The 27,311-nt window shown below is 36.7% G+C and overlaps 1 protein-coding gene across 2 annotated transcripts in view; it reads left to right on the top strand.

The window, feature by feature from the left end:
- Positions 1-27,311, top strand: part of LOC106871622 (protein scribble homolog) — a 772,291-nt gene that overhangs the window by 172,583 nt on the left and 572,397 nt on the right. For both annotated transcript variants that reach the window (XR_016241095.1, XM_089349239.1), the window contains exon 3: positions 9,640-9,714. The gene's annotated coding sequence lies outside the window, so the exon portion shown is untranslated. The remainder of the gene's footprint in view (positions 1-9,639; positions 9,715-27,311) is intronic.

Below are 27,311 nucleotides of genomic sequence, written 5' to 3'. Positions count from 1 at the left end.
ATTATACTCTCAGAGTGGTTGGCGTTAGGAAGGGCATCCAGCTGTAGAAACACTGCCAAATCAGATTGGAGCCTGATGTAGCCATCTGGTTTCACCAGTCCTCAGTCAAATCGTCCAACCCATGCTAGCATGGAAAGCAGGCGTTAAATGATGATGATGATGATGATGATGATGATATATACAGTCAAATTCTCATTTAATGAAAATTTTGTTTAATGAAAATTCCATTTAACGATCCCCCAAATTTTATTTTGCAAAGTTTTGTGTATAAACTCTTGACATAGATGATATTTAACAAAATTCGGAATAACGAATACACACAAAAGATTTTAAAGGAATTTTAGAAATATTTTTGGGATTTTTTGATAAATGTAATATAATATAATATGTCTATCACTTGTATTTGTATAATAATTGGGGACAAGAGTATTCGAACAGACTACGATGGTGGGACCGGCAAAATAACCTATTTTGCCGGTTGTACAACTAGTATTTCTTTACATAAATATGTACACTGGTTAGTTCACTGTCTGATATATGTTAGATGAGTTCATAACTTTATTCATTAAATGATCATTTATTTTAATGTAGAATGTTTAAACATGTAAATGAAGTATTATTTGAGGTAGACAGACCCCTTGAGATCGTCAGTGCCTTGGTTGTGTGAGATGTATAGGCAGGACCTGAACATTGTATACAAAAACCACAATTATATAGTATATATGAAATGAAGGCTTTAGTTTTAAAGTTTGTGTCAAAGTGAAGGTTAATCCGAAAGAAAACATTATTTTACGGAAATGTTTTATGACTTTCTTAATGGTGTCCCTAAAGTGCTTGTGTGCTTTTAGTAATGTATTACTCAACATATACAAAACCTAGAACTATGTAGTATATAACATATGAAAGCCTTAGTTTTACAGTTTCTGTCAGAGTGGAGTTCATTCGGAAAAATAAATATTTTATGTAAAATACGGCATTTTTGTCAAGGAAAGCCATGATTTTAAGGATAGATAATCTACAATTTAAAACCGAAGGCAGGCATATCAGTTGTATTTGTTCCATAAATTTGTTTAATAGCCTCTCGAATTAATGAGTACTCATTCATTAAGGAACAAGCATGCTAGATTATAATTTGTTTAAAAAAATCTGATTAAGATATTTTAACTATCCAAGATAGATTTTTACAAAATTTGCGTAAAAAAACAGCCAGTCACGACTATTTGAAAACCCAGCATTCAATTCAACTGATACCAAACGCATGAGAAAAAAATAAATATCTTAGGGATGTAATCCTAAAAATAGCAGATAAAGTATTTGTGAAGATAAATATTTTGACAGAAAAAGTACATCTTGTTTTTTCATGTTTAAAATGAATTAAATATTAAATACTGGCTTTTTATCTACAAAGTCAGGGCATTGCACTGAAAAAAGATCAGAATTCTCTCTAAATTTGAATATAATTTTGTATAAACCAAAGTGATGTAAGCCTAAGTAAACAACAAAAAGAGCAAAAGAAATCATATATAATTTCACAAAAATTGGAAGTGTTGAATCACAAGAAATAGAACCTGTTGGCAACACAAGAGGAACTGAAGAAGAAATTCAAAATGCCAATATGATTTATTATTGGTATTCTAAAGAACAAATCCAAATACGAGCAAAAAAAAAAAAAATTACCAAGGAAAGAAGAATTTAGTAAATCCGAATGTTATGAAAGCTATCCATGATCCACTTTATGAGTGGATTCAGAAAAAAAGATAAAATTTTCACACAGTAACCAATATGCTGAAGATTATGACTTTTAAAATTGCAGATTATCTTCAAATCAAAGATTTTAAAGCTTCACAAACGTGAATTACATGGTTTAAAGAAAATTTTGGCATAAAATCAAGGACAATTTCTGGAAAAGAACTAGTAAATCTCGTTGTAATAAAGAACACATTCTCTGATTTTGTTGAAAACTCCAAAAAATACTCTCCACAAGATATTTTTAATTGCAATGAAACAGGTCTTTTATATAAATGTCCTCCCAAAAATACACTGGTTCTCAGCTCAGAAGAACGAGCCTCAGGAATATTTTCAAAAGATCGCATTACAATACTTTTCTGTGTGTATAGAACTGGCGGGAAAATAAAGCCTCTTATAATCGGTAAATTAACATCTCTGCAGGGTTTTAAGAATATTAACATGGAAGCTTTGGGACTAGAATATATTCATTGTGAAAATCTTGGATGACTGGTTTTATATTTAGAGATTGTTGAAAAGGCTTAATGAAAAAATGGTTACAGAATAGGAAAATACTTCTTTTGCTTGACAATACCACCGTTCATTACATCGATATCAATTTGAGCAATCTAGAACTTCATTATTTGCAGGTGAATTGATAAAAAATACAGCCTGTTGATCAAAAGATTTTGAAGCATGAATTGAGGCATGGAATTCCATTTCAGTTGATACAATAAAAAATTGCTTTAATCATGCCTTCAAAAATTGGGAAGGAACAAATGAAAGTACTGAAATGCCTTCCAGAAACATGGATGTTGGGGAAAATTCAATCGAATTGATGAAGAGGAAACAGCATTCTATAATAACTTATATCTACCTGTCTATGCTGACAATAATCTAGAAGATGAAATTTTCAGAGTAACTTGTTATCAATGACAAGCTTGAAATTTTTGATGAATCAGAAAATTAAACAAAGGAAAGCGAAAAAATCAGTTTTTCCAATGCAGTTTATCATCTTGAACAGCTAAAATTTTTCTTACAGGAAAATGGAAAAGAGGTGAAACAAGTTGATGTCTTGCGAATTTTATTCGAAATGAAAAAAAAAAAAAAGTCAATCAAGATAACTGATTTTATTAGAAAAAAGTAATTAATTTTTGATCATATTCCTCTTTTAAAACCATAACTATAGTTTAAATCAAAGAAATGAGTGCATGTTATTACAACAAGCAATACATTATTCTTTACTATATTTTAAAATTTTCATTAAATTCATTTAACAAAAATGATATTTTGGCCTTCGTGTGGTTTTCATTAAATGAAAATTTGACTGTATATATATATATATATATATATATATATATATATAATAATTAACTAAAGACTTGTTTTGTTTATGCTTTTCCCTCCGTTTTTTTGTTCTATGTGTGCCATAAATATCGCCATCCGTTTAGAGAAAAATTTGTAGTTTAGAATCAGTAGTTCTTTGACTGCTATTTCTAAATTTTCAGTATGTTGGAGAAGCAACTCAATGCTAATCCCTGTATATTTATGATGATAAATGGTTTGACCGATAAAGGTTTTTTCATACTGAACTACTTGGCAAAATTGTTAATTATTAATTCTATTCTTAATTGACGATTCCCTGCCCTTATTCTTGTATATTTTATATATATATATATATATATATATATATATATAATATTTATTATTTATATGCATATATATGTAGTTTGTATAAAACATAAATCTGGAGAAGCACGCTCTAAGATGTAGAGCAGATTATATTTTAATGGTGAAGGCTGGTTTATGGGATTACTGTGGGTTTCCTGTCCATAAAGGGTTTAGCTTTATGGCATATTGTCAGACCCCAAAACCTGTTGGCCTAAGATCTCTTCAAAATATGGAGGAGGAAAAACCTCACGACGAAGATAAACAATAGGGGATTATCTCCCTTTGTCATTGGCTATTGACTTCTTGCTGTACTGCCATCTTGCAGATTCCAAAATGCTAGCAGGAAATTCCTGCTAGCATTTTGGAGTCCACAAGATGGCAGCACAGCTGGAAGTTGATAGCAAATGGCAAAGGGAGATAATCTCTTATTGATTTACCTTTGTAGCTTTTTGGAGACTGCAAAATGGCAGCACAGCTGGAAGTCGATAGCCAATGGCAAAGGAGATAATCCCCTATTGTTTACATTTGTAGCAAGGTTTTTCTCCACTCTTAAGTGTGGGTGTGTGTGTGTGTGTGTGTGTGTGTGTTGCATTTATGGTATCAATAATAGTGGCAATGTCATTGCAAATCTAAATATCTATTATTGTTTTGTTCTTATTGGTTTTAGGGATATATGTTTCCTTACATTTGATGCTGTTTTAATATTATTATTGGAATTTTATTTTTATAATTATCTCTATTTTTATGCTGTATTTTATTGATTCAATCATTATGATTATTATTACATGCTGTTAAAAGGTAGACTGTATTGCAGTTAATATGGTTTTTCACAATTAGGGATATACTCTATTTTCCCAGTATAACCAGCTTTAGACATGGTGATATAATAAACAGCATTTTATAAAAAGTAATTTCTATTAGCAGAAAGTTGAGAAATATAGTACAACACACCTCTAATTATAGATTTAATGACAGCTTAGAGATGATTAGAATTACAGTGGTCAGTAAGGAAACTTGAATGGCTTGTGAGGATCATGCAAGCTACGTTACAGAGGTGGAGTTAGCAATAAGTAAAATGATGAATTTAGCATCATCATCATCGTTTAGCATCCGTCTTCCATGCTAGCATGGGTGTGACCACTGCAGATAGGAATCTTCCAGGTCATAGTGGAGGAGTTTAAAAAGTGGCAATCTATGGTGATACTTTTCTTCTTACTACTAACTCTGTTATAGAATTAAAGTAGATTTTCCAGACATGGAAATAAACTGAGAAATGAAAGGCTTCAGAGTAAACTTAACAAATGTTAAACTTTTAGTAAGAAAGAAAGAAAAAGAGTTCAGGTTAATGGCCATCTTTGATATACAAAAAAGAACAAGAAATTCAATATGGTGTAATCCTGTACAAACTATGGATACACATGAGGTGTAGTTAAATCATAGGCAGGTTAACAGAAAAATCATTGTTTATATGCAGTAGATACAAAAGAGCAGAGAGCAAAATTAATCCAAATGAAATTCAAATGTTTGGAAGGTGCCCTATATTCTAACTATTAGGTGATCTGGTTAGGAGATGGGTGTTCCAAATATGTAGTAGCCAGAGTAAGAACAGGGCAGAAAAAGTTCAAGGACCTATTAACTCTGCTTGTGAAAAAGAGTTTCTAAAAGGTAATTTATATGATAATTGTGTCTGAAGTGTGATGCTGCATGGTAGCAAGGTATGAGACTTGAATTTAGAGGATTGTGAAGACTAGAAATAAAGTATACTCTGTTGGATGGAACACAAATGAGATAAATGGAAAACTGGATTTATCTTCATTTTCTTTTTTTTTTTATATACTTGTTTTAGTCATGAGATTGTGGTCATGCTGGGTCACTGCCTTGAATTTTTAGTCGAAAGAAATCATCTCCAGTACATATTTTTTAAGCTTAGTACTTATTCTATTGGTCTCTTTTGCTGAACCACTAAATTACAGGGACATAAACTCACCAACACTGATTGTCAAGTGATGAGGGGGGACAAAAACACACAAGGACACACACATATAGATGTACATACATATATATATGACAAGCTTCTTTTCAGTTTCTGTCTACCAAACCCACTCAGAAGGTTTTGGCCAGCTTGAGGCTGTAGTAGAAGACACTTGCCCAAAGTGCCATGCAATAGGATTGCACTGGAACCATATGGTTGGGAAACAAGCTTCTTACAACACAACCACTCCTGTAAAAGAAATCAGATATAGGGTATGGGCATATGTGATGTAGAAGGTAGTTGTCTAGAATAATGAGTGTTCAATGTTAATGCAAAAGTGAGATCTAGGAAGGCGTGGGTGAAAGTGCAGCTTTAGGAGAGAACACATCTCAAAAGTCTGGGTTTTATCTATCAATTGTCAACTTGAATAGCTGATTTCTGCTTGGACCTATGTAAGGAAAACTCTCCTACTCCCAGATATTCTTCACATTTAGTAGCCTTTCATAATGACACTTCCAAACCTCTTTCTTTGCCGAATCACTAATTGCAAATGTGCTGTCATCCATCCAAATACACTTCTCTCCTACAACATCATGATTTTCTTTGGCACTCTGCAATTCAGAACATCTCATTCCTCTGATCCTCATGCCGCAGAACAATGGCAAACTTCTTCCTTTCAGCTTCTCCCTTAGCTAAATATACCTGTCACCTTGCTTCTCTCCTAGCTACCTGGTATAATTCTCTGCTACCCTCATTCTCCCAGACCACTTTCTTTGCTCTTATGGTTCTGTCTCCTACACTGTTCCACCACCCTAGGTATCATTGGGACTTTGCATCATTTGCAAATTTGATCTGTGGCCTGTTAGAAATACCAGTTGTCCTCTAGGTTACATGTCTCTACCCCCCCCCTCACCAATGCTTTAATTAGTTTATCTCTAAATCTCTGACTATTCAAAGGACCCTTAAGCTTCCAGATGTTTCTTTTCAGACTAGTCTGCTTCTTGGGATCTCTCTAACACAAATTCTGAAGTCTCTATTGATTAACCCATGTTGAGGAGTACATTTTTCACCTGGAAAGGTTTTGGATTCATGAGCAATCATCTATCTGACTTTCTGATGAGCATGCAGTCCAGAGGTTCTCAACCATTTTTAATCTATGGACTCCTTTGATTACTAGCCATTCAATATTTAAAAAGTAGTTTTATGGTAACTTCTTTCAAAATTCCTATTTTGTTTTACACATATTCACTTGTGTAGATTGAACAATGCAAAATGTTAGAGAAAGAAACTTAGCTGTTTCTTGCAAAACATACCAATACATACATCTAAAGTAAACATTTTTCGGGGACCCTTAAAATAGTATTGTGGAACCCCAGTTTACTATTTCAATATGTTGACCTCCAAAAATCTTGTATGGATGCTCAGGGTCATATGGACTCTGGTTGAGAACACTGGTGTAGTCAGTCTGACTTGTGTGGCCACTAGATGACCAGCTGACTGGCTGGTTTCCTGGAGTTGATATTGCAGATCATAAAGTTATTTGCATTATAGAACTCCTGTAGCTTTGTTCCCTCCTTGTTACAAGAACCAACTCCATAGCCTCCATGCACATCGTGATGTTGCCTAGTATGTCCATGACGTCATCAACCATGAAGATAAGGTCACTGTCATTTTCTTTGAGGTAGTCTGTGTAAAAGAGGATCATAAAATCAATCCTTTTGGTCATCTGGCAGACTTGGTTGAGGAGCATAGGCAGAAATAATTGTTGCTGTACTACCTTGCAAAACTATTCTAAGCATAAGTATCCTGTTGCACACTCCAACTACCTAAATCACCTCATCTACCCATTTTTCAGCTAAAAGTATGCCTACACCACCAACCACATCATTGTTGTCTACCTAGAAGATTTCATACCTGTGCTGAACCTAGCTGAAATTCCCCTCCACCTTCTTGAACAGAACCAGCATCTTCACACCTTTCTGGCATCTCAAGATCTCACCAGACCTACCTTTCAATGTGTGTACATTGACCATGCCAGTTATAAAGGTGTGGAAAGAGTGGCAAGAGAGAACGGTGATGGCTGAAAGGAAGGGACAGCATGCTTCTGTGAAATTCTGTTTTCTGTTGGGGAAAATGGCAGCCAAAACAGTTGTCATGCTTCAAACAACTGACAAGGATACTACCATGAGCAAAACACAAGTTTATGAATGGTTTTCACTTGTCGCTTGAAGACCAACTTCATTTAGGGCAACTATGGACCTCCCAAACAAATGAATACATCACTGAATAATTGATGAACTTGTTGACATGACTGATGTGTCCTAGAACTTCTGCCAATGAATTTTGAGCAAGGAATTGTGAATGAAAAGAGTTGCAGGAAAATCTGTGCCTCGCTTGCTCACAGAAGATCAAAAGCAGTCATGACTAAATGCGTGTCATGAACTGAAAGAACAGTTCACCCAATCTTGCTCCCTGCAACTTTTTTTTTGTTCCCCTGAATGAAAAAAGTCCTTAAAGGAAAACATTTTGCAGATGTGGAAGAGGTGAAGAAAAAACAATGAAAGCATTAAAAGGCATCACTTCACAAGAGTTCCAGGACTGCTTCGAACAGTAGAAATCACTTCTGGGCCAAGGCATTGCTGCAAATGGAGAATACTTTGAAGGCGATAAAAGTGTAAATATGTAAAACTAAGTGAATAAAATAATATTTCAAAATTCTGGTTTCTTTTGGGTAACCCCTCGTTTGATGAGAACTCTATGCCCCTGAATCTTAATTTGAGGCATTAGTTGAAGAAGATTTTTATAATTGCTGATCTTCCATATCCTATCCTTGGTGCCAATTTCCTGAATCATTTTGGTCTTCTTGTAGAGTTGAAACACAGGTATTTACAATATACCTGCTACTGTCAGTCCTCTTTTCTTTGTACCCTCTACATCTAATCTTTATCATGTGATCCTTAAAAAATTTCCAGGCACCACTTGCACTGCTTTTAATAATGAGTGTCTGGTACACTCGATTACACATCATGTTATCACTAAGAGACCTCGTGTTTCATCATGACCTAGACATCTCACTCCTTAGCAAGTTAAAAATAGCTGAGGACAAATTTAGTCACATGTTGGACCCTTGAATAACTTGACTTCCACTTGGAGATTGACATCCTTGTAGAGACTACAGACATTTGAATGTTCCAGATATGTACCCAGTTCCACATATTCATAATTACCCAACTTCTTTACATGGTTGTACTGTTTTCCAAAAATTAATTTGGTACTTGCCTATAATGAGATTCCTATAGAGCCTACTGATGTTCTTAGAAACAGCCATAACTGCTCCTTTTGGACTTTTCAAATTTCTCAAAATGCCTTTTGGTTTTTGGTATTCTGCTAATACATTCCATAGATTTATTGATGAAGTCACTCATAGTTTAAACTTTGTTTTGACTTGATTGCTATCGCTATGGAAGAGCAGCATGAATAACATTTAGAACAACTTTTTACTAGATTGTCACAGTTCAGTGTAATAATTAACCCCAATAAATGTCTTTTTGATGTTTCTTCTATTGCATTTTTGGGACATATTATCAATAAAAATGGAATTCATCCATTAAAAGGAAAATTTGATGCCATTACAAATACCCCTGTTCCTGCATCACTGAGAAAGCTGTGTGAATTTCTCAGTTTCATTAACTTCTGCACTGTAACCATATTTCCATTAACAGAGCTGTCACATAATTGCAAAAATAAAGAATGAAACTATTTCTTAAAATGCAGCAGAATTGCAACCTTTTAATGACATCAAAGAAAAATTAACTAAACCTACTGTATTAGCTCTCCCAGTACCAGAAGTTCCACACCTGGGACAAAGCATAATTTACGCACGCACACACACACACTCTCTCTCTCTCTCTCTCTCTCTCTCTCCCCCCCTCTCTCTCCCTCCCTTTTAAATTTGAATTTTGTGCTGGAGGAATCATAGTTTATAGAGCAATGTGATGAAAGAAACAGCACAGCATCAAACTTACACTATTTATATTCTCCTCTTGTTCAGAGTTCAAATTCAGCTTTTTTTTTTATTCTGCAGTAATATACTGATATAAATTCAATGAACTATATATATGTCTCACTTTGTAATTTCAATTAAATTTCTTTTCCTTTATTCCCTGCATTGTACTTCTGTTAGATTTTTATCATGTCTCTCTCTTTCCCATTTTATATCTGGATTCTTTATATTAATTTAATTTATTTCATATCTTTCTTCTTCTTTTCAGCCAGAAACAATTGGTGACTTAAATAGTTTACAAGAGCTCTGGCTTGATTGTAATAATCTTATCCAGTTACCTCGAGTAAGTAATGTGTATTTGTTGATTCTGATCTATACTAATTTTGGTTTTATTGTCTTCCTTGTGTGTTTATTTTTATTTAGTTTATAAAATATTTTAATATTTTATGATTTTTCTATATTGTTGAATGATGGTAGTGCTTTAATGTGTTTGTTCACTAGATGTTGTCCTAATATTATTGATGTTGTATGTTTGTCAGTAGCATGTTTTGTTTTTACTGCATGTTGTTATTTGTTGATTGTATGGTGGCTATTGTTGTTGTCAAGATTACACACAAACACATACAAAACTGCTTGACAGCAGAAGATTGGGCTCGTGGGTACCTTTAGCAGAATACACTCTACTATAACTATTCAGGAGCCAGGTTTCCGGTTGGATGATAACAGTGCACGACTTTTGTTCCCTGTCCCATACAGCTATATCTAACATGTTCTGCTTACACACAGTTTCCATTTTTATTCAAATGTCCATCAGAATGTTTTAGTTTTAAAAGTGTGGATGCTTTGGGGTTCTGGTGTACCTTTGGTATGACTGTAGGACAATCCTTTCTGACTGTCTTAGCAACAATGTTATGTCTAATGGGAAGTTTGTATCTTGTGGACACTTTTGGACAATAACAAATGATATGAGTGATATCTTCCATACTAGTATGGCACAATCTATCACAGCATTCAGTGGGGTGTGGAAGCATCCTGTCTTTTGTTGATCTTATTTAGTAGCTATCTCTTGTCCTTGGATATTGAAGGCATAGCTTTCTAAATGCGATGTGATGTATCTATCACAGGTCCAAGGGCAATTATATGTGTGTTTGCATACAAACAACCTGTGTATAATTTATACATCATATTTAAGCCACATTATAACCCTGAAGTTTTTGACTACATATGTCTTTTAGTTTTTAGCTACTTGTGTTGTCTATAACTGCCTACCAGTCTGGCACAACAATCTCAGCATTCATTATTCTTTTCAAACAGCTTAATAAGAGCTGCCTTGTAGAATGTGAGCTTTCTCTATTAATAGACTCCCTGTCCCTCCTAGGGACTGATTTCTCTTTTTGCAGTTTTGCAACAACCATCAGGAGAGTTTCACTATTGATATTATAAATTTTGAGAGAGATGGTTGCACAGTGCTCATTTTGCATCATGGTTGTCATATCAACTTTGCGTCATGGTTGTCATGTTTGTTTACATTCCAGATCCCTCCCTAAAATGACTCTCAGTCATCCAAGAGAGAGGTTTCCATAACCCTGACCTTTTGTATTGTGATACACTGCTTGTGGTTTTATTGCAAACTTGCAGTTAATGGGTTTTCATTCTCAAAGATTTTTTAATAAAGAAATTGTTCACTTATTGCTTGCAGTTTGTGTTTAAGGGAAGATAACTTGTCTCTTAATGTCTCTTGTCAACAGCTCCCATAGACGTCAGATAAGCTATCATAAAGTTGAAGATGGTGGTTCATGAATATATTATTCATCTTAGACTTCATATATGTCTAACTATGCAGTATTTTCTCTGAATCTGTTGACATGGACATGGAGAGAAGTAATCCATTTTGTTTGTTTTGTCTCACTGTGGTTGATCCCACTACTTATGTATCTTGGCAAATGGTAATTGTGGCACAACATAGCAGAACATTCCATACCCAAAAGTTGGGATTTTCAATCTGTATACACTGTTGATAAGTTTTCTTTTGATCCATAAAGTAGTTGTTTGTTAATGTAGATGAAATTTTGTTTCAATTTTGCTACCGAGTGTTCTTTCAGTTGTTTGTATTCTTCACTCATTATTTCTGCTTGTTCATAATTAGTTGTTGCTTGCTCATGTAATGGCAGCATATTCGTTTCAATTTTATTGTTATCGCATGTCATGATTCTCAGAAGACGAATTGAGTGATCTGGCCCGGCTCTTATTGGCTGCATTATTGTAATAGTCTGTTAATTTTTTTTCAACAAAGGTTGCTATAGATATTTATGTCAAAGGAATTACAAAAAAAAAAATGTGATGTTGCAATATTTTCATTCTCACACTAGTTTCAATAATTCTTGTGTTCAGTAATTTACATAAGAACCCTTTCATCAGGAAAAATAAATAAAGGAAGGAAAAAAAAAACAGAAAAATCGACAATTAGAACATAATGTAAAGATATCGCTCTAGAATATTTGATCAAGACTTCTCTTGTTTAGTGTGTATTAGATTACATAGCAATGTGCTTAACAGAATGAAGGATGGGAGGAAGGTATCAGCAGGCAGAAAAAAGTTCATAAAGCATTGCTGTATAGTAGTATACCAAGAAACAAAATGTCAACACTTCAAAGAACTATGGTATACATATACAGATAACTTTGTGAGGACACTGAGAGGGATAATTACAATCAAAGATGTATATACATATAAAGCAGCACATATATAATTTTTATGCATTGCTACAATTATGTGCTTATATGCATACATAAATCAACTTACATGTATGTGTGTGTTTATGTATATATATACATACACACATACACACACAATCATTGATGTACATCTAAATATGTATGTATATACATTCATCTATAGTTTTGCATGAATAAACATGTGCGTGTGTGTGGTTTGAGATAAACTCTACAGGCACAGATGTGTCATCAGATGGGCTAGTCCATATGTGTACACATACATAAATAATCATCATCATCATATATATCTATAAAAGAGAGGATGTTTGTGTGTACGTGAATATAGTTTATGCACGTCCACAGATTAGCACGCACGTCGCTCCAATTTTAGGAGGTGATGTGTCATGACTTTATGTGCATTTTAGCGAAATTTTTCTCTCAGAGGCACCCGCATATGGCTGTAAAAATCGATAAACTTTTACCAATTTTGAAGTTTGTTGACATGGCGAAGTCAAATCTGTGCGTACGCGCATGAAGGCGAGAGAGAAAGAGAGAGAAATTGTATGTTTGTGAAGGAGAGATACATTTTGTTTGCCAGCGTCTGACAAAAAAAAGTAGGAGAGGGCCGCTATTTCTTAACAGTGGTGTGGTAAGAAAAAAATACCTTCTCTCTCTCTCTCTCTCTCTCTCTCTCTCCCTCCCTCCCTCCCTTACACACACATGCCAGTTATCTCTCTTTCTTTCTTTCTTTCTCTCTCTCCTTCTCTCACATACACAGCAACATTGCACACAAAACACATGTTGCCAAAAAGAAATAGACGCTATCTTTTTATAGTGAGTATGCGAGACAGAAAGTGTGGTGTGTATGTGAAGTTCTTTTGTTAATGTGAGAGAGCAGCATGTGTGTGTGTGTAATGTTGCTGTGTGTGTGAGACAGGGAGAGAGAGAAAGAAAGAAAGATATACGGGCAACACACACACACACACACAAACACACACACACAAACACACACACACACACACACACATACGAACATGTATGCGTACAAAAAATATGTATACAATTGGTGTACATACGTGCGTGTGTGTATGTGTGTGTTGCTCATATATATATATAGATGATAAATTGAATATTAATTCAATTTAAAACCAAGTGGCCTAGCATATAACAAATCTGAAAATTCAGAAAAAATTGTATTACACGTGTATAAGGGATGACCACTAGGTGGACATCCAATATGCTAGAAAGAGGTCATGAACGACCCAACCACAAAGAAAATTAATGTTCTCCAGAAAAATTTCGCAAAACGCCAGAACAGGACAAAATGAGAAATATACACAATAAAGAATTATCTATGGCCTGCTGCAGTTTCGAACATTAACGTTTTACTTTTGTAACATCCATGTTCTCATATATATATATATATATATATATATATATATATATATATACTTAAGACTTTGTTGTGATCTGAACAGAACCGCTTCTGACACAGAGAATCGGGAGCCCTTTTGGTCATTCTATTTTCCTTGCTGGAAGGGTTCCTAACCCATGAGCAAAGAGGGGTTAGATGATGGCAGTGGTGTTTTCAAAGGGATGGCATGTGTAACCTGATCAAACTCTCAACCCATGCGCTCCAGTTGCAACACTGATTCTGCCCAAATTTGACGTCATGTTACTTAGTTTGGTTTGAAATAAAGAACTTGATTAGCTTAATAATCCCAACTTAATCCCGGGCAAAGCCGGGCTATACTGCTAGTATATATATATATATATAAAAAAGATAATAAGAGTGAAAAAACTACAGAAGGCTTGTGTTACATGGTTAAAGTATATATTTAAATTATGTCAGAAAAATGTTATAAAATTTTTTTGGTATATAAACATTGTATTTGGAGAAATAACCAGTTTCGTGTTGACTTTTCATGGCAGGCCGAGCATCTTATTACATAAATAAGGTTTTCTGAGGCACAAGTAAAGTCAGATATAACTTTGATTTTTTGTCCCTCTTTGAAGAGGAATTCTGAAAACTACATAGGGTCCACAGGATTATCGTTCAGACGCAGATGCACTCTGCATCGACAGCAGATTGCATGCCCAGAATACTGAATGATACCTTTTAGTGAGCATATTGAGAAATGCGCAAAACAAATGCTTCCACAATTTATAATCTTTCCATTCTATCAATGTGCCATTAGAACACCAACACAAATTAGATTAAATAAGGAAACCTTCTTCATTCAAAAATACAAACCCAAACTTAACCGTTGCTAACACATTTAAATAAGGAAATTCATCACCCCACTGAGAAGGAAAAAAATATAGAACAAAATCATGGTAAATTAATCAAAATCTACCACCTCCTACATTTCGATTATCTCCCTTATACCGGAAGAAATCCCTAATTACCTCCCCCTATCTAGAACTCTTCTTTTCAGACTGGAGCGAACACATATTACAATGAAGTAGAGAAATTTGAAAAGACAACACGAAACCGGTTATTTCTCCAAGTACAATGTTTATATACCAAAAAAATTTTATAACATTTTTCTGACATAATTTAAATATATACTTTAACCATGTAACACAAGCCTTCTGTAGTTTTTTCACTCTTATTATCTTTTATACATCCAACCACGTGCTTTCACATACCCACTTTCTCACCTATATATATATATATATATATATATATATATATATATATATATATATATATATAGGATTATAATATATATACTGTTGACTATTGAGTAAAAAATGCATTGTATTCCTTATTTAGCAGTCGATACAAACTCCTGGTTATCTACACTTTAAGATTGGTTTGCTGGTGCAGAAAATCCAGGTGCTTACCACTTATATAACTGGTGTCTAAGAAATGATGATATTGATGGCAGTCATAGTACAAAAGGCATTTATAAAATGTTTGATAGTAATAAAAAGCCAATGAACATAGTGATGAGTATTATAAGAGTTCAGATAAAAACAAGGTGATAGATGAGGAGGGACAATATAATGATGAACATAAAATGTAGGGACTTACATAGAATGGAATGACAGAAAGAAAAACAATACTCAGTATACAATATAAACAAAAGTAGTATACATAGTATACATTAAAGGAAATGGTGACAGTGATGAGATAGAGGAGGATCCTCTAGGGTTAATCAAGGAACTTCACCAACCAAAATCTCCCTAAACCCCAAGGGCAAGTGCCATATTCATTTCCTGTTCTCCAACTCACAATTCTATACTTAGAGTGGTGGCATTCTCTTTTATTTCTTTATTGCCCACAAGGGGCTAAACATAGAGGGGACAAACAAGGACAGACAAAGGGATTAAGTCGATTACATTGACCTCAGTGCGTAACTGGTACTTAATTTATCGACCCCGAAAGGATGAAAGGCAAAGTCAACCTCAGCTGAATTTGAACTCAGGATGTAACGGCAGACGAAATACTGCTAAGCATTTTGCCCGGCGTGCTAACGTTTCTGCCAGCTCGCCGCCATATTTAACCACTTTCACCCACCTTTAGATAAATTCACTGAAGAACAGCACTACTTTTTACATCCTCAATTTCCTTTCCTATTGAAACTTGAAAATGTCAATGAGGTATCTACCAAAGAGGAAAGTTTCTGTCTGCATACCTTTCAGCCTCATCCATTGGACAGCCTCTTTCACCTTAGCCACCACACAAAGGAAAACTGCCTTACCTGCCTGGTTAAAGGAGGGTGACAGGGCAGTCATCACTATGGACTTGGCTGATAGCTGGATCTGTTCCACACTTTACAGCAGCTATTCAATATAGCTCCACAAGTTGGCAATACTCAGACACTGAATGAGTGCATGCAGAATGATTTCTTTGAGTAACATGTGTCTTGGACCAGTCTATCTGGTGACACGTCTGTACCTGTAGAGTTTATCTCTACTAGGCCAAGACCTTCTGGAAATTATCTGTGGTAGTTGCCAACTGGAAAGTCCTCTGGAACAGATTAGCCAGTTCATTTTCATCAATACCCAGTCTTGCTGAGGACAATGTTACACTTCCCCACCACTAATCCTCTATAGACTGCTAAAGTGGAACATCCACTGATCCCACTACCCAACTAGCTGTGGATAGTGAGCACTTGACAACACTGTAGATCAGTGCTACTCAAAGTGGTGGTCTGTGGACCATTGCCAGTCTGTAAGCCATCAGCTGTTGGTACGCATCGAGTTTCCAGAAAAGAAAGAAATATTATAAAATACTTACATAATATTGTATTATTTGTTTACAAAATGAATATAAGATAAAAAAAATTGTCACCTTTTATTATATTCATTATATGTATTGTTTCTGGCACATGGAAAAAAAACTGCTGGTACACCACATCAAATAATTTGAGAAGCACTGCTGTAGGTGTCCAGTCTAATTTTTTGCTTTACACAGGACTGCAGTTCCATCAAGGAGACAAACTACAGAAATATATGCTTCACAAATGGTAGCTACACATATTTACATTCTAGGATTCATTGCAGTGCTTGTCTGTGCATCAGCAGCTACAGCATGCTTAAGCTATCATACAGAGGGTGCTGGTGGCAGACTAACCACCTGACAACTGCATTGTGTCCCTTCCACAAGAAACTGAATTGCAGATGCTCTAACCTGTTCAGGAACAGCTTCCTCTCTACCCCTTTTTGGGTAAGACTGTTCACCCAGTTCATACCTCATCCCAGTTCTTATCCGCTAGGAAGTCAGAAGTGAACCAGATCCTGAGCAGTTTAACTGGACCATCAGTCCAGCATCCTACAATGCCATCTGATGGCATGAACTTGCCTCTCTCGGTGCCCAGCTGACTTGTCCTTGGCTCCTGTCACTGACTCATATTCCTTTAGAATGATGCTGATTGTCTCCACTTCAGAGGACCCTTGTATGCTCACATTACCCTCCCAGTTCAAGAGGGATGTCCCTCAACTGTTCCAATTTCTGTGGTAGTGGCTTGAGAGCCAGTATGTACAGAAGAGACAAGAGTGGGCTACCCTGATAGACTATGATGTATCAGATACATCAGATAGATGTATCTGATACTGAATGGTTCCAATAGGTGGCCATTTATTTTGACCACTGAGCATGTACTGTTGTGCATTGCAGCAATTCAACGTCTGAAAATGGTACTGAGCCCAGGCAATTTTAGGATGGTTTCCAAGTAACAATGTTTGACCTTGTTAAGCCCTTTCAACTGATCCAGATTGGTCAGAGCCCCACCGAAGTCAGCTTTGTTTTACATAAGGTGGAGATTGTTGTAGATAGACCTGTTCAGGATCATGCATGTTTTCACTTCCCTGCCCAAACTACCAACAAGTGTCAACCGTTTCAAAAATACCTTGGTTAAAATCTTAAACTTGGTGTTTAGCAGTTGGGCTGAAAATGGTCTAGTACATCTCTTTTCACAGTATCCTTTTTCAGTAGCATTACCACTTCCCAGCTAACAGCACTAGGAAATCTTCCTTTCTGCTGCCAGTTACAGTACATATCTGCCAAGACGTTACCAAACAAATCTGGCATGCACTTGTAGGGCAGACTAACCAGACCAGGTGATTTGTGCCTTGTGCAACCACTTATTGTGTCCCATATTTCAGCAGCCATTATCAGCTTTTTGTAGAACTTTGCTTGTACTGTGAAGAACTACATCAACCCATCCAGGTATGAGCTAAGTCCACTACCATTGTTGACCCATCACCCTCTTCAAACAGTCTTGCAAACTTCACATGTCTGCTTGGAACAGAGTAGTATGTACCTGTTCTAGTGAAAAACCTGTTCATGGTATTGTTACCACATTTTGTCTCCACCATTTGGGCTCATTGGTCAGTTTTAGTTTCTTTGCATTTGACCATCTGAACCTTGGCTTTCATGTTTCCCATTGACAAAATGGTCCTGGGTCATTCTCGTTGCTATCATGCTGGTTGCAATGCCTTTACTAATCACTTTTTCTAGGTTGCGAATTAGTTCTCCCTCTAATATATTTCTTTTCTATTGCTAGCTCTTTGCTGATCATGATTCTGCTCTAATCTCCATTTTCAAGGTATCCCACCACTTCACAGTACCCCAATAAACTGCTGCTTAACTGTTTCACTAATCTGGTACCTCTAGTCTTTGCATGCTGATAAGAATGCAATCAACTTCCAGTAACTGGGTCACTGTCTATGCATTCTAGCTAAATCAACTCAGCAGTTGATGCTATTCCTATTCACTATTCCTATCTAGATATGATCTGGATGACCTGCTGTTGTTACTTCATGTCCATACTGGCACCTGTTGGACAGCTGGAAATTTCTGAGCAGATTTCAAGGGTTTTGCACCCCCTTTGGCTGTGAGCTACCTATGCACAGTCATTCTATGCATCCAAAATACATTTCCCATTCCCAACTAGTAGTAGTGATTGGGACATCCCTAGCAATGCTAGTAGAAGTCGGAAGAAATTTGGTTTTCCAACCCTTGTTGGGGAATGAACATCCACCACTCTAAAGATACCACTTTTACTGCTACTTACATCTATAACAACCAACTTACTGTCTGGTTCCAAGGAGATTCCCTGTACCTTGAGATGTAAAGATTTCCAGAATAGCACTGCTTCTCTGCCAAAAATGGCACCAGTGCATGCACTCCAGATATCTTCATCTCACTGACAGCTACCACATCAATGTCAAGTGACCTGTGATTGTTGAGCAAGTGATTTTGCTTCCAAGTCATGCATATTCATGCACCCCACTCTCAGAACAGCTCAGCATGTTGAAGAAAGAAAAGAGAAAGTTACTTACTTTGGTCTTTAAACCTCTCTTCGGACAAATGTTTCCCGAAAGGCTCTTCTAAAAGTCTTTGATGAATTATTCTATTGAAAATACCCACACTAGATGGGAATTTTTCAAAGAATGATTTATAGATGTCTAATTATGTTTTTATCAAAAACCTGTCTTTCAGTGTTTTAAGGATGAATTCCACAAATTCCTCTCTCTCTATCCAAATCTTGTTTTTCACATGAATTAAGTATTCCATAAATTCACTTTTGTTTTTATTTACAACAGTGAAGTTGGTGGGGTTTGTTTCTTTGCAGGTTGATTTTTTTTGTTATTTTGATTTTGCTGTTTCAGCTTTGGCTGTTGTGTTGTGTGTCTTTTATTATTGTTGTTGGTGGTGATAGTGGTGGTGGAGATGTTGTGAATTGGGCTGCTGTTGTGGGTTTTTGTTGTATCTGTGGTGTGGAGCTATGTATCCTTCTCCTTTTTCACCTTTCTCCCTTTGGTGATTGATTGCCATGTTTCAGCCTAGAATTGATGGGAGATGGGGATGTTTGGTCAGAATGTGTGATATGTTTTTTCTTGAATTGTTTTTGTCTGTGTCTGTGTTGGTTTGGGGAGTAGGGAGTTTGGGAGGAGCTTGCTCTTCTGTGGGAGCCTGGAATAAAGTTCTTTGATATTTTGGCAATGGTTTTGGTGCAAGAGTTCTCAACTGCTCTTTTGTTTTGCAGTTAGTGTTGATGTGGTTGTGGTGTTGGCAGTTTTTATTTTCTTTAACAGAGGTCTGAAGGCCTTTTGATGAGTGGTACTTTCACAGGCCTAGCATTTTGCCTTTCTGCTTTCTTATGAGCTCCAGACCCACCATATAAAAAGAGCAGGGAGTTTTTTAAAATGTTCTACTCTGAGCTGCATTTTTACCTCTGGACGATGATGATCACTAATCAGTTTTCTCTAGGGGCTGATTTCATGGTGAGTATGTCACTATATTTATCCAGTATCATCCCAAAATAGTGGATATTTAGCTCTAGCAGTACATTTGAAAAGGTCACCTTATTCACACATCTCCCTAGACAGGCAGAAATTAAAATATGCTCTTCTGTGGAACAAGTGTGAATGACAATTTACTGAGCCTCCTCTTCATGATGACAATAGCCATCAATTAATCAAAATCTCTCCACAGATGTTATATCAAACTCAACCATTTTTCAATTTCAAGCATTTCTCTGCCTGTACTAGTGTAGGATTTTTCTATTTTCCTTGTCTTCTTATTAAGGTATCAATAGTTCATGTTTTTTTGGGGAGTGAGTTTCAGTCTGTCTTTTTAAGCTGGTGGTATTACAGGGATTGTGTGTTTCACCTGGTATCTTCTATTATCTTTTCCAAAATTACAATTGAGGATATGTTCTACATATCTTTGCTTGGTGATTTTAGTAAAAAATGTGTTGTAGTTTTCTAAGTTGAAATTAAAATTTTTTGCATGTTTTCCATTCATCTTTAATGTTATACTTGTTGTTGGTGTTGCTGTTACTTTCACTATCATCTATTTTGACAGTATTACTGCTTCTCCTGTGCACATTTTTTCATTGCACTCTTGTAACACTGCTCTGTCTCTCTTCTCTCATCAACGTACATGTCTGTCTTGTCTGTTACTTTCTCCATAAAAAGAGAAAATAAAATCTTGATAACAGTTGTTGTTAGCTGTTTGTTGTAGGTTGGTGCTGACTGTTCTTGTTCAGAAATCATTTCTGGCGGGCTTGTATGTGGGCTACAAGGCCTGCTTTTGATCTTCAGTTGCAATGACATCTGCTACAGGTGAGGTTACTTAACACAGTGGAGAAGTGATGCTGTTGTCATGTGCTCTTTTATATTCTCTCTGTTGTTTCTCCTCAATAGTTGTAATTATGAGCTTCACTGATTGGTGCCATTATCATGCTGCTGGGTTTTCTATTCCCAGGTGTCTGGGGAGGTGCCAAAGCAAAGTTCTTCTTATGCCCCTTCAGGACATCCCGGTATTGCAGCCTCTGGCCACCATGGCTCCTCCTGTCTTGACACAGTTAAGCATAGAAAACTGGTTTTGAGAGCTTGCCACTGTCCATCCTGCAAATATGTTCCACCTAGCTCAGCTGCCATGCAATGGGGATTGAGGACCTCCACACTAACTGTGCCAATGCATCACAGGACCTCTACATCAGGAATGCAATCCTGGCATCTGATATGCAAGATAGAGCATGGATGGTAAAATTGAACTTGTGTCATGGTCTTGATGTTCCTGTGGTAGAGGGTCATGCATTCTGTGGTGTAGAGGAGACAAGGGGGCACTGCAGCACTGTACACCTTTACCTTATTTGTTTTGGGCAATGTCATGGTAGCATCCATAGATACTTCTCAAGAGAGGCAAAGGCCTTTGTGGCAGACTGTATTTACCTCTCAACTTCAAAATCAGATGATTTAGTACAAGTTACTGCACTGCAGAGATAGGTAAAGGCCTTAATGTACTTCAGGGGCTCTCCATGTACTGTCACTGGCCTGGGCTCTCTTGATCTATTCAAACATCTTTGTGAGAGCTGGTAGAGCAGTTCAGTATTCAAAGTGTTGATCTTGAGACCAAGCATGTCTTCTACACAAGAGAACCAGTTCACAGTGTGTTGCATATCCTCAATGTTGTTGGTTATGAGTACTGAGTTGTCTGCATAGAACAACTCTCTAACACATATTTCTCTGATTTTAGTGGAGGCATGAAGACAAGTTGAAGAGCTTCCCATCTGTTCTGATGCAGATGAAATTCCCTTTGTGCAAACTGCCCCTCATGGTGTCATGCACAGCTGTGAAGCAAAGAGAGAAGAGTGTAAAGCAAACATGCTTCACACCATGGTTGACTGCAGATGCTTCATTAAATTCTCCATTAACTGAGACTAACCATTTCATTCCTGTGTGGAACTACTTGATAATGTTAACAAGCTTCTCAGGGCATCTAATAAGTCTCCATCACTTTCCAAAGAGTTTCTCAGTCCACCTTGTCAAATGGCTTAGAAAAGTCCACTAACACTATGAAGAAGGGTTGGTGTTGCTCTGCTGTTTTCTCCTGTAGTTGTTGCAACTACAGAATGTCTATAGCTGATCTCCCTGGCATGAAGCCACATTGACTCTCTGGTAAGACCTTCTTTGAGATGTTTTTCAAGTGGTTGAGAATAATTTTCACAAGCATTTTGCCAGCAATGGCCCATGGAGGAATGCACCTGGGGTTCTCACATTTTGCTTGATTCTCCTTCTTTTTTGTAAATGGTGACTACCAGGACATCCTTGAAGTCCTGAGGTACATACTCTTTAGAACGATAAATCTGTTTAACACCTTCAAGAGCTCATTTCAGAGTTTCTTCCCACCCTTTTTTTGAGCACATATGAGAGAATATCATCCAAGCCTAGTGCTTTGCAATTTGCTGTTGCCTTTAAGGCTTTCTCCAGCTCCTGCATGGTTATTTTATGATAGAGGTCATCTTGTCTCTGGTGCCACTCTAGCCATTTGCAGAGGTCTGGTTTGATGGATTCTTGCTGATTGAGCAGATTATAGAAATATACCTTCCACCTAGCTTTGATCTTCTGGATGTCAGTGTGCAGTTTGCTTTTGTCTGCTGACTTGAGTGGTGCTACTGCATTGCTCCGGAGCCATAAATTGCTTTCAGTCCCATACACAGCCTATGGTAGTCACGCTTGTCAACTACACTTTACAAAGCTTCTCCCTGCTTGCAATTCCAGTTATTCAGTGATATCACTTCTCTCTTTATTTTGGACTTGATTTCAGCAAAAGTGACCCTGCTCTTCTCTGAGTTTTCCTGCAGATGTTGCTAGTGCAGGCATTGCTTGCCATTTAGTAATTTCTGGATTTCCTCTCTGTGCTTCTAGAACCAATTGGGTGTTTTATGCTGAGAGGGCTTTAGGGTCACCTCAACAGCAAAGGAGTCTGCCTTCTTTAACACCTGCCAATGTTCTTCAATGCCATCCATCCAATCCATCTGAGCTAATTGTCGTACCCTTGACTGCAGCTGTAATGGCAATAGTCAGTCTTGGACAGTGTTCCTCATTTGCTAGCTTGCTGGAAGTTGAACATCTCTGGCTTTTTGCTGGTTGAGGTCTTTCTCTGGGGCAGAGTGATCCTGAGTCTCATTTGACTCCTTGTGAGATAGTGATCAGTTAAGCATTCTGCTCATGCACAGGATCTCCTGTAGCCCAGTCTTCCAGGTAATGATGTAGTCCAACAGATGATAGTAGTGAAACCAAAGGGGTTTCTATGTGAAATAATTTTTGTCAGGTTGATCAAAGAATGTATTGGTTACAAAGAGCTCCTGCTGTGCACTGAAGTTCAGCAGGTTTCCATTGGAGTTCTTTTTGCTTTTGCCAAACTTGCCAATGATGCCTGCATATTTCTTACAATCTTCTCCCACCCTGGCATTGAAGTCACCTATAATCAGCAACTTGTCTTGGTGGGGAACCTTGCCTACAATCCTTGTCAGTTCTTAGTAGAATGCCTCTTTCTCCTATGGCTAGGTCATTGTTAGGGCATACGTATTGCCAAGGATCAGGTGTTGGTTATTCACAATTGGTATCTGTAGGGTCATCATCTTCTCTGAGGTGGCTGATGGGAAGAAAGGTAGCCTTTTGGCCTATGTAACCCTCCTCTTGCAATTGGTTCTGCCCTTCAATCTTGATCTCTTGAAGAGCAGCAATGCTTACACCATACCAATGCATTTGTTTTTGTTTTTTTTTCAGTCAGGGCTGTTGTTTATTTGGGTGTGAAGTTTTCATTAAGTATAGTGTGCAAGTTCCATGTTGATACTGTTACCTTCATCTTAATTGGTGCTACTGCATTGCTCCTGGGCTATAGATGGCTTTCAGTTCCATAAACAGCCCATAATAGTTGTACTTGAAGTAAATCCTACTGACTACAGTGAACCACCCAAGTTTTGTTCTGAGCATGCTTTCTTTACCCCACCTTTTTTTATGGGGCTTCCCCTTCTAGAGCAGGCAGTGCTCCCTGAAAAGGGCTACCCAGACATACTGCTGTCTCAACTTCCTGGTACTTAGCATTCAGCACTGACTGCGATAATCAGGAGTGAGCTTCTTGTGTGCAGGACTCTTGTTAGCAGTTTCCAGTTACTTTCACCTACTACTGTTACATTCACTCTATTACCATAGAGTTTCTCACTTCTCTGAACAAAACACCTTGGCGTCATCCCCCCACCAAACTGCCTTTCTGGGCTTCCACACCAGGTTCCAAGTGGTTGACAATGGGGTTACTCTGCAGTAACAGCTGACTTACTAGTTGATGCCCAACCATTGTCTGATGGTACAGATCTGCTTGGCCTCAATAACCTTCAAGCCATTGATTTAGGACTCCTCCACCTTGTTGAATATTCAACATCATATTGCTGACATCTTCATCATACCCCTGGTATGGGAGGCTAAGGGGTTGCTAGCACTGGCCCAAGGTGTCACCTCTGTCTATGAATGGAAAAGGTGACTTACTCTCTTTTTTTACGATCTATCACCGATGTGAGTGCTGTACCTTCCATACCATAATAATAGTAGAATTTAAATCAGGTCCTCCCACTCCACCCTAAAAAAGGGCATTAATATTGAAAAATCTCACCAGTAGTCTACAATTAACTTTCTTACTACAATGCTGCAAGACTTAAAACTGAATACAGGATTAAAACATTGCTTTTACAAATTTTCTGGAGCTGAAGCTAAGTCTGGCTTTCCAGAATATCAGCCAAAATAATGATAATAGTAATAATAATAAGCAGCTGTCAAAAGTGCAAAAGAAAAAAGAATGAAATGGGAAAAAAAAGTAAACAGAATAGTAATAGAATGCTGGCTGAGAAGTGAACCAAATAAAAGAGGCTTTATTAATCAAATGAAGAGAATATGGGATGAAAATGGAGGTTTTGAAGCATCCTCCCAGTGACCGATAGAGTAAGCAGGTGTAATCTGTAGAAACAACTGGATTACGGGAGTACAGATTGAAGAAATTCAGAGAAACATAATCAAAAAAGAGCAGAAGGAGAGTGAAACAGCAGTAGCAGAAAGTCGTAATGAAGGAGTAAGAGATGAAGAACATGAAACAGATGGAAACCACAGAGTACCAGAGAATACTGATAAAGTAACTAATGAAGATGATCTAGATGGACAAGTGACAGTAAGTACTGTACAAGACTTGAATGATGAAGAGAAGGAAATTTAAGAAATATTGTGAGGTAAAATGATTGATGGGAACAATGAAGTACCACCAAATGTAAGATATATGAACAGAAAACAAGTAAGGAATGCCACAGGCATTGATTTAACACTTTTGATACCAACCCAGCCATAGCCGACAAAAAAATTTTGGGTTCAAACAACCAACCTGGCTGTAGCTGGCTCAGGGTACCCATTGTTATTTAAATGTGAATTTGAACACAAATCTCATTAGTACATTTGTAATAACACGTGATTTCACTTTGTCAATAATTGAGTTGTTATATCCGACATTGTTTGATGTGATATCTGAACTCAGTGAGTTTTGGGAGATTTTTTCTGTGTCAATGTTTTTCAACTTCGAAAATGGATAAGAAGTTTCATGCTATCAAGCAGTGATTCTGAATTTGAAGGTTTTTCAACAGAAGATATGGAGATATTGAGAAAAAGAATGAATGAAGTACAAAAGCATGTGGTGTACGAGAATGGATAAAATATTTCTGTATCTGAAACTGAAAGCAGTGATTCTGAAGAAACTGAAAACAGCGATAGCGACAGCGAGGGTGATTTTACATCGGAATGGAGTAAAAAGTTTTAAAATATTTTTATTAACAATTTTTCTGAGGAAGCAGGGTCTACCCATAGTCTTTCTCAGGAAGTGAAACCATTAGACTTTTTTTCCTTATTTTTTCCAGTATGCTTGTTTGAAGCCATCACTGTGGAAACAAACCATTATACAGAATATAAAAAAACTGGAAAAAAAGATGGCTTGTGGTTTCCCACAACTGTAGAAGAAATATGGGCATTTTTTGTCATAAATATTATTATGGGTATAAATTACTGGAGCAATCAGGAACCTTTTGGCAGTCAGTACATTTCCAGTATTATGTCACAAATATGATTTGTGAAACTGAACCTGTATTTACATGTGAGAGACACTAGCAGTACCCCAGTATGTGGAGAACCAAACTTTGATCACTTATTTAAAATAAGACTCCTCATCAACTTCATTCAAAAGGCATATAAAATACTTTACAACCCTGAGAGCTACTTATCTGTTGATGAGGGCATGGTGGAGTATAAAGGAAGGGTACGCTTCTAACAGTATATGCCAGTAAAGCCCACGAAGTAAAGGATCAAAGTTTGAAAAATTTGTGAAGCAAATTCTGGGTACCTCTGTGCATTTAGTTTTTATACTGGGAAAAGAGACAATAATGTTAATCAGCATGGCCTAGAGTATGATATGGTCTGGAATTTATCACTTCCATACTATAAACCAGGGCCATATATTGTTTTTTGACCGATTCTTTTTAGTTCGGTCAAACTTGCGGTGGATTTAGAAGCTGTGACAATGTATACATGTGCTACAGTAATTGCTAGTAGAAAAGGGCTGCCGTTGGATATTAAAAAAAGCAAAATTTAAAAAAAGTGGTGAAATAATCCAACAGCAGAAAGTAAATCTGCTAACAACTGCATACAGAGATAAAAAGCAGATAAATTTTCTATCTACCGGTGCACAACTATGTGTACATGCAAATGGTACCCCGTTTATGAACCTTGATTATAACAGGTACATAGGCAGTATGGATTGATAGACCAGGTAATAAATGGTGGCGATACCTGGTTTGGTATATAGTAAACATGGACATTGTAAATGCATTTATATTATATACCAAATCAGGAGGGGCTTGCAAGTGGTGTAACCATCTGCAGTTCTGAGCAGATGTAGCAATGCAGTTGAGGGCAGGCTATTCCTCCAAAAGAATAACTGCAGGATGGAAAAGCAAAACCTGCCAGAGAAATATCCTTCTGAGTTCAACTGATGTCCATAAATTAGAAAAAATCGGGGGTCACAAAAAGTAGTGCTGTGAATGTTTGCATCAACAAAGAAAAACTCCCAGTGGACAGCCAGATGAATCTTCTTTCCAATGCTCATTCTGCAAGGTTGCATTATGTAGAATAGGATGTTTTACAGCTTTCCATGATAGAAATATTGTGTGAATATTGTATATATGTATGATTAGAGTGTATAAATATTTTTCAAATTTACTTCGTTTTTACTTTTTATTTGCTTGCAATTTTAATTAACCTGTAATTTTAATTTGCCTGTAAGTTGAGTTACAAGTTTTGATTTAATTTCTATTGTAAATCTTTATTACATATGTTCTTGTGTATTCATGTATGTGTGAGTATATATTTCATTTAGTTGATGTATTTAATTTTC

This window comes from Octopus bimaculoides, chromosome 3, assembly GCF_046866305.1.
Source record: "Octopus bimaculoides isolate indiv1 chromosome 3, ASM4686630v1, whole genome shotgun sequence".
Classification (NCBI taxonomy): domain Eukaryota; kingdom Metazoa; phylum Mollusca; class Cephalopoda; order Octopoda; family Octopodidae; genus Octopus; species Octopus bimaculoides.
This window is presented reverse-complemented; position numbering and strand designations above follow the sequence as displayed.